Source organism: Arachis ipaensis, chromosome B8 (genome assembly GCF_059453495.1).
Source record: "Arachis ipaensis isolate K30076 ecotype BB chromosome B8, ASM5945349v1, whole genome shotgun sequence".
NCBI lineage: Eukaryota > Viridiplantae > Streptophyta > Magnoliopsida > Fabales > Fabaceae > Arachis > Arachis ipaensis.
This window is the reverse complement of record NC_142443.1, coordinates 91,421,602-91,430,529: the sequence shown is the minus strand read 5'-3', so window position 1 is coordinate 91,430,529 and position 8,928 is coordinate 91,421,602. Positions and strand designations below refer to the sequence as shown.

General features: G+C 37.3%; 1 non-coding gene across 1 annotated transcript; it reads right to left on the bottom strand.

Moving 5' to 3' along the window:
* Positions 1-7,772: 7,772 nt before the first annotated feature.
* On the bottom strand, positions 7,773-7,880 carry LOC148548814 (small nucleolar RNA R71). The gene has a single exon (XR_015897903.1). It is a non-coding gene; the product is annotated as a small nucleolar RNA R71 (small nucleolar RNA).
* Between the last annotated feature and the right edge of the window lie 1,048 nt (positions 7,881-8,928).

The window sequence follows — 8,928 nt, the reverse complement described above, 5'->3', positions numbered from 1 at the left end:
TGAAGCAAGCTATGGTCATCTTGTAAATCTCAGTCAGGCAGATATAAAGTGATAATGGAGTTTTCGAATATTAATTAATAAAATAGGGATAGAGACACTTATGTAATTCATTGATAGGAATTTCAGATAAGTGAATGGAGATGCTTTCGTTCTTCTGAACCTCTGCTTTCCTGCTATCTTCATCCAGTCAGTCTTACTCCTTTCCATGGCTGGCTTTATGTGATACATCACCACTATCAATGGCTACTTTCGGTCATCTCTCGGGAAAATGATCCAATGCCCTGTCACGGCACGGCTAATCGTCTGGAGGCATCACCCTTGTCAATGGCTTCATCTTATCCTCTCAGTGAATAATATGCTCACGCACCCTGTCACGGCATCATTCTAGCTTATGCCACGAAGATTCTGGTTAGGAGATCTAAGAGACATTCATTCTAGCTTATTTCATGTAGAACGGAAGTGTTTGTCAGGCACGCGTTCATAAGGGAGAAGGATGATGAGCGTCACACATAATCATCACCTTCATCACGTTCTTGGGTGTGAATGGATATCTTAGAAGAGAAATAAGAAGAATTGAATAGAAAACAGTAGTACTTTGCATTAATCTTTGAGGAACAGTAGAGCTCCACACCTTAATCTATGGAGTGTAGAAACTCTACCGTATGAAAATACATAAGTGAAGGTCCAGGCATGGCCGTGTGGCCAGCCCCCTATTGTGATATAAGATAGCATACAACTGATCAAAGATGCCTAATACAATAATAAAAGGTCCTATTTATAATAAACTAGCTACTAGGGTTTACATGAGTAAGTATTTGATGCATAAATCCACTTCCGGGGCCCACTTGGTGTGTGTTTGGGCTGAGCTTAAGTGTTCCACGTGCAAAGGCCATTTGTGGAGTTGAACGCCAGTTTCTGTGCCAGTTTGGGCGTTCAACTCTGGTTTTGGATCCTTTTCTGGCGCTGGACGCCAGATTTGGGCAGAAGGCTGGCGTTGAACGCCAGTTTACGTCGTCAATTCTTGGCCAAAGTATGGACTATTATATATTTCTGGAAAGCCCTGGATGTCTACTTTCCAACGCAATTGGAAGCGCGCCATTTCGAGTTCTGTAGCTCCAGAAAATCCACTTTGAGTGCAGGGAGGTCAGAATCCAACAGCATCAGCAATCCCTTTTCAACCTCTGAATCTGATTTTTGCTCAAGTCCCTTAATTTCAGCCAGAAATTACCTGAAATCACAGAAAAACACACAAACTCATAGTAAAGTCCAGAAATGTGAATTTAACATAAAAACTAATGAAAACATCCCTAAAAGTAACTAGATCCTACTAAAAACATACTAAAAACAATGCCAAAAAGCGTATAAATTATCCGCTCATCATTAGTGTCAATGGCTATCAAATTGACCACTAAGGGTTCCCAAATCATCAAATCCATTAGACCCAATGACTCAAGTTTACCCAATTCCCTTAGTCTAAGCCAAGAGTAAAGAGAACTACTCCATAATCAAGGTAAACAATTCATCAAACACATGGTAAGCATTGACAAAAGACATGTTCAAATTGCAATTAAATTGGAATTAACAAGTACTCACTAACAATTATCAACATACAATCACTAAAACAACACAATTAATCATAGAAACCATCAATGTAGCATCAACAAATCAAGATTCACAACATTCATGAAATGGGTATAAAATGACAATTAACAAGAATTCATAAAACTAACAGAAGATCTAAGCAAAATTATACTAAGGAATTCAAATTAAACAATCAAAACTAGTAATCAACAAGGAAAGATCAAATTAAAGCTAGATCTAGAGAGGAACAAGGGTTTCTCTCTAAAAGAACAAATAACCAAAAACTAGCTAAAAATTGTGAATGATGTCAAAATGAATGATCCCCCCTTTCCCCTTAGCATCCATTCACCTTTAAAGTTGCTTCACATTTTGGATCAAGCAACTCTACCACTCCATAGGGCTTTATCTCCTTCACCTTGAAAGGTCCTTCCCATCTTGAACGAAGCTTGCCATGCATGAATCGAAGACTCGAGTTGTAGAGGGGAACCTCATCACCTTCTTGAAAGTCCTTCTTCTGGATGTGATGGTCATGAAATTCCTTAGTCTTTTCTTTGTAAATCCGGGCATTCTCATATGACTCATTCCTCAAACACTCAAGCTCCTCTAACTGTAATTTTCTGGCTTCACCCGCTGAAGAACGAAACTCTTGCGCGATCTATAATTAGCCAGATAAACTCCCGTTGTAAGTATAGCTTCTAGACCGACAAGAATTCCTTTCTTACAAAAGTTTTGGTTGTCACAAGTAACAAACCCCTTTGAAATTGATAACCGAAGTATTTAACCTCGGGTCGTCTTCTCAAGGAATTGCAGGGAGGAGTTCTTATTATTGGTTATGAGTCTTGTAAATTGGGGGTTTTGAAGGTAAGGAACAGGTAATTTAAATGACAAGTAAAATAAATAAATAACTATAAAATAAACTCTCGACAAGGTATGAAAATTCAGAAGTCCTATCCTAGTTATTCTTATGAGAATTGAAGTTAATCTCACTTAGTTAACCTTTACGAAAGCAAGAGAAAGCCAAGTGGACTAATTAGTTAGAATTTCCAAGTCCTAGCCAACTCCTAAGGAAAGACTAGAGTTAGTGGAATTCAATTCAATTAGCAGACATAACAATCAATCACAATAAGTTTGATAACTCAAGAGCCTCCAGTTAATCAATTAAAGCCAAGAATATAAAAAGCTAAAGATAAATCTGAAATACCTCAACTGCATTAATAAAAGGAAATTAATCCAAACATAAAGAGTTCATATGCTAAATTGATAAAATAAATAAAAAGGACATTGAACCTGAAACTCAGAAGAAATTGTAAGTTGAAATAATAAAGTTGAAATAATAAGAAATCCTAATCCTAAATCCTAAGAGAGAGGAGAGAACCTTTCTCTCTAAAAACTACATCTAAAATATGAAAAGTGAATGTATGAAGCTGATGATTATGAATGAATGGACTCCCCCACTTTATAGCCTCTAATCTGTGTTTTCTGGGCCGAAAACTGGGTCGAAAACAGCCCAGAAATCGCTGGAGAAGAAACCTGCCACGCTAATTTTCGTCACTGCGATGCATTCGCGTAGACCACGCGTTCGTGTCACCTAGCGTCAGGGCAACTATGGCATATTATCTATAAAATCGAAGCCTTGAACGTTAGCTTTCCAACGCAACTGGAACCGCGTCGTTTGGAACTCTGTAGCTCATGTTATGACTGTTTGAATACGAAGAGGTCAGGCTGAACAGCTTAGCAATTTCTTCAACTTCTTGTAGTCCTTCCACTTTTGCATGCTTCCTTTCCATCCTCCCAGCCATTCCTGCCTTGTAATCTCTGAAAATACTTAATGCACATATCAAGGCATCAAATGGTAGTAAGAGAGGATTAATATTAGCAAATATAAGGCCAAAGAAGCATGTTTTCAATCATAGCACAAAATCAGGAAGGAGAATGTAAAACCATGCAAATAGTATGAATAAGTGTATGAAAGATTGATAAAATCCACTCAATTGAGCACAAGATAAACCATTAAATAGTGGTTTATCAACCTTCTCACACTTAAACAATAGCATATCCTCATGCTAAGCTCAAGAGAAGCTATAAGGGAGTGAAGAGGAATGGTAGAATGTATGAAATGCAACCTATCTATGTGAATGCAACTACATGCAAAATGTTTCTACCTACTTAGTTAAAAGTAAATAAGTTCTCCAAGACAAAAATAATTCAAATTCCACTAATTCAAATCATATAAAATAAAGACAGGTAAACTTGTAAGAAGATAGCTCATGAAAGCAGGGAACATAGAATCAAGCATTGAACCCTCACTGGTAGTGTATATCACTCTAGTCTCTCAAGTGTATAGGGTAATTCACTCTACTCTTCTCTAATCATGCTTTCTAAACTTTTTTCTTCATCTAATCAATCAACAAATATTTAGTATAACAATGCAAACATCATGAGGTCTTTTCAGGGTTGTAATGGGGCTAAGGTAAGGGTCAGGATATATGTATGGCTAAGTGAGCTATAATATGAATCTTTAATTAACCTAAGCTCTCTCCTAATAACAAATAATGGCCTCAATCATATGCAAGCATGTAAATTGATGAGCGAATAATTTATACGCTTTTTGGCATTGTTTTTAGTATGTTTTTAGTATGTTTTAGTTAGTTTTTATTATGTTTTTATTAGTTTTTATTTAAAAATCACTTTTCTGGACTTTACTATGAGTTTGTATGTTTTTTTGTGATTTCAGGTATTTTCTGGCTGAAATTGAGGGACCTGAGCAAAAATCTGATTCAGAGGCTGAAAAAGGACTGCAGATGCTGTTGGATCCTGACCTCCCTACACTCGAAGTGGATTTTCTTGAGCTACAGAAGCCTAATTGGCGCGCTCTCAATTGATTTGGAAAGTAGAAATTCTGGGCTTTCCAGCAATATATAATAGTCCATACTTTTCACAAGATTTGATGGCCCAAACTGGCGTTCCAAGTTAGCTTAAGAATTCTGGCGTCAAAACGCTAGAACTGGCACAAAAGCTGGAGTTAAACGCCCAAACTGGCACAAAAGCTGGCGTTTAACACCAAAAAAAGTCTCTATACATGGAAGGTTCAATGCTCAGCCCAAGCACACACCAAGTGGGCCCAGAAAAAGATTTCTGCATTAATTACTTATTTCTGTAAACACTAGGCTACTAGTTCTCTATAAATCGGACCCTTTACTATTGTATTTTCATCTTTGATAAGTCTTATGCTATCTTAGACGCTTTTGGAGGCTGGCCTCACGGCCATCCCTAGACCTTGATCTTATGTATTTTCAACGGTGGAGTTTCTACACACCATAGATTAAGGTGTGGAGCTCTGCTGTTCTTCATGAATTAATACAAGTACTATTGTTTTTCTATTCAACTCAAGTCTATTTCTTCTCCAAGATATTTATTCGCACCCAAGAACATGATGAATGTGATGATTATGTGACACTCATCACCATTCTCACCTATGAACGCGTGCCTGACAACCACTTCCGTTCTACATGCAAACAAACTTGAATGTGTATCTCTTGGGTTTCTAATCTAAGATTAGAACCTTCGTGGTATAGGCTAGAATTATTGTCGGCCATTCCTGAGATCCGGATCATCTAAACCTTGTCTGTGGTGTTCTGAGTAGGATCTGGGAAGGGATGACTGTGACGAGCTTCAAACTCGCGATTGTTGGGCGTGTGATAGACGCAAAAGGATCAATGGATCCTATTCCAACATGATCGAGAACCAACAGATGATTAGCCGTGCAGTGACAGCGTGCGTAGAACATTTTCACTGAGAGGACGGGAAATAGCCATTGACAACGGTGATGCCCAACATAAAGCTTGCCATGGAAGGGAGTATGAACGATTGGAAGAAGGCAATGGGAAAGCAGAGGTTCAGGAGGAACAAAGCATCTTCATACGCTTATCTGAAATTCCTACCAATGAATTACATAAGTATCTCTATCTCTATCTTTATTTTATGTTTTATTCATCTTTTAATTATCAATCCTCCATAACCATTTGAATCCGCCTGACTGAGATTTGTAAGATGACCATAGCTTGCTTCAAGCCGACAATCTCTATGGGATCGACCCTTACTCACGTAAGGTTTATTACTTGGACGACCCAGTGCACTTGCTGGTTAGTTGTGCGGAATTGTGACAAAGTGTGATTCACGTTTGAGAGCTCCAAGTCCTTTGGCGCCATTGTTGATGATCACAATTTCGTGCACCAAGTTTTTGGCGCCGTTGCCGGGGATTGTTCGAGTTTGGACAACTGATGGTTCATCTTGTTGCTTAGATTAGGTACTTTTCTTTTTATTTTTCAGAAATTTTAAGAATGAATTCTAGAGTTTCAAGGTGATGTTCTTATCATCACAAAAGCTGATTGATTTTCATCAATTTAGCTGTTGAATGTAATGTCCTGCTGAATCTTGGCTAGCCATGTCTAATCTTTTTAAACTGAAGCTTTAGACTAACATTGCATGATTCCTGGAATTCTTATTAAAAGTTTTGAATCTCTTTATTCTCTTTTCCATATAATTTTTGAAAAATCACAAAAAAAAAAATTTATAAAATCATAAAAATAAAAAATATTTTATGTATCTTAGTGTCAATTCTTAAGTTTGGTATCTTGCATGCATTGTTTACTTGATCTTAGTTGCATTTTTTTTATTGTTTCTCATCATTAAAAATTTAAAAATATTTTCAAAATTATGTCTTTTCAAGTCAATAATACAGAGAATTGAAGATTCAGAACACTCAGCAGAGGAATTAAACAGAAAAGGCTGGGCGTTCAAAACGCTCAGTGAAGAAGGAAGACTGGCGTTTAAACACCAGCCAGGTACCCTGGCTGGGCGTTTAACGCCCAAAAAGGTAGTATTTTGGGTGTTAAACGCCAGAATGGATACCATTCCGAGCGTTTAACGCCAAGAGGACACTAGAGGGAAGATTTTGTTTTTAATTCAAATTTTTTTCAAATCTTCATAATTTTTCAAAATCAAATCTTTTTCAAATCATATCTTTTCAATCATATCTCTTCAAAACCAATTTCTTTCCATTTTTTTTATTTTTACTATTTTCAAAAATTCTTGCTAAAATTAATGACTTACTTCAAAATTTTCAAATTGTTACTTGCCTATTAAGAAAGGATCAAAGTTTAAATTTTAAGAATCATATCTTTTAATTTCTTGTTAGTCAAGTAATCAACTTTAATTTTAAAACTTTCTTTTTTTAAATTGATTTTCAATCATAAATTCTCAATCATATCTTTTCAATCACATCTTTTTCAAAATTAATTCTCAATCATATCTTTTTAATTTCTAATGTCAAAATCCTTTTCAAAAAATCACTTAATTCCTTTTCTAATATCAATATTCGAAAATCTCAATCAAATTTTCAAATTTATTTTTTTTTATTATTTTAAAATCTTTTTAATTTATTTTCAAAAATTCTTCCCTCTTCTCACATCCTTCTATTTAAAGGACTAACACTCTTCCTCAAGGTGCAATTCGAACTCCCTCCTTCTTTATATGTTCGAATTCTATTCTATCTATCTCCTCCTTCTATTCTTCTTTTCCTCTGACACCTCAAGGAATCTCTATACTGTGACATAGAGGATTCCATACTTTCTTGTTCTCTTTTCTTTCTTATGAGTAGGAGCAAAGACAAAGGCATCCTTGTTAAAGCTGATCCTGAACCTGAAAGGACCTTGAAGAGAAAGCTAAGAGAAGCTAAAGCAGAACTCTCTCTAGAGGGCCTAACAGAGCTCTTCAAGGAGGAAGAAGCCATGGCAGCCGAAAATAACAATGCTAACAATGCAAGGAAGGTGCTTGGTGACTTTACTGCACCTACTCCCGACTTCTATGGGAGAAGCATCTCAATCCCTGCCATTGGAGCAAACAACTTTGAGCTTAAGCCTCAATAAGTTTCTCTAATGAAACAGAATTGCAAGTTTCATGGACTTCCATTGGAAGATCCTCATCAGTTCTTAGCTCAATTCTTGCAAATCTATGACACTGTCAAGACCAATGGGGTTGAACCTGAGGTCTACAGACTTATGCTCTTCCCTTTTGCTATAAGAGACAGAGCTACGACATGGTTGGACTCACAACCTAAAGAAAGCCTGAACTCTTGGGAAAAGCTAGTTAATGCCTTCTTGGCAAAGTTCTTTCCACCTCAAAAATCGAGCAAGCTTAGAGTGGAAGTCCAAACCTTCAGACAGAAGGAAGGTGAATCCCTCTATGAAGCTTGGGAAAGATACAAGCAATTGATCAGAAGGTGTCCTTCTGACATGCTTTCAGAATGGAGTATCATAGGTATATTCTATGATGGTCTGTCTGAACTATCCAAGATGTCATTGGATAGCTCTGCTGGAGGATCTCTTCACCTGAAGAAGACGCCTGCAGAAGCTCAGGAACTCATTGAGATGGTTGCAAATAACCAATTCATGTACACTTCTGAAAGGAATCCTGTGAATAATGGGACAAATCAAAAGAAAGGAGTTTTTGAGATTGATACTCTGAATACCTTATTGGCTCAGAATAAAATATTGACTCAACAAGTTAATATGATCTCTCTGAGTCTGTCTGGAATGCAAGATACACCAGGCAGTACTAAGGAAGCTTCCTCTGAAGAAGAAGCTTATGACCCTGAGAACCCTGCAATGGAAGAGGTGAATTACATGGGAGAATCCTATGGAAACACCTATAATCCTTCATGGAGAAATCATCCAAATCTCTCATGGAAGGATCAACAGAGACCTCAACAAGGTTTCAAAAACAATGATGGTGGAAGAAATAGGTTTAGCAATAGCAAGCCTTTTCCATCATCTTCTCAGCAACAGACAGAGAATTCTAAGCAGAGCCACTTTGACTTAGCAACTATAGTCTCTGATCTAATTAAAACCACTCAAAGTTTCATGACTGAATCAAGGTCCTCCATTAGAACTTTGGAGGCACAAGTTGGTCAGCTGAGTAAGAAAACTACTGAACTCCCTCCTAGTATTCTCCCAAGCAATACAAAAGAGAATCCAAAGAGAGAGTGCAAAGCTATAAACACGTCTCACATGGCCGAACCTGGAGAGGAGGAAGAGGCAATGATTTCCACTGAGGAAGACCTCAATGGACGTCCACTGGCCTCCAAGGAGTTCCCTAATGAGGAACCATGGGAATCTGAGGCTCACACTGAGACCATAGAGATTTCATTGAATTTACTTTTGCCATTCATGAGCTCTGATGAGTATTCTTCCTCTGAAGAGGATGAAGATGTTACTGAAAAGCAAGTTACTAAGTACCTTGGAGCAATCATAAAGCTAAATGCCAAGTTATTTGGTAATGAGACTTGGG